Here is a 404-nt window from a genome sequence, read left to right as displayed (position 1 = left end):
CAAATATCTGAAGAAGAAATCTGTGAAATTAATGCAAGAAGGGAGAAAGAAAACACTAATCGAGTATTGATGATTAGACCAGATGAAAACAATGACAATGAGAATTTAAAACCTCCCAGATGCGTACTCTAACTGATGGAGGCAGAGTTGACATTCCTAACTGAATCAAGATCACCAGTATAATAGCTAGAGACATTATGGTGGCAACTTGATCAACAGATCACATATCATTGCTCCCAGCTGATATCCAAGCAGTGACGTTCGATGGACACAGGATAAGTCTGATTGGACATTTCTGCACCAAAGTGTCCTTCAAGAGTAGATCAGCAGAAGCAAAACTATACTTCGCCCATACAGGAGACCAAAGTCTCTTGAAGATAATATTGAATCCTTCTGCTGCTGAA

This window comes from Triturus cristatus, chromosome 10 (assembly GCF_964204655.1).
Source record: "Triturus cristatus chromosome 10, aTriCri1.1, whole genome shotgun sequence".
Classification (NCBI taxonomy): domain Eukaryota; kingdom Metazoa; phylum Chordata; class Amphibia; order Caudata; family Salamandridae; genus Triturus; species Triturus cristatus.
This window is presented reverse-complemented; position numbering follows the sequence as displayed.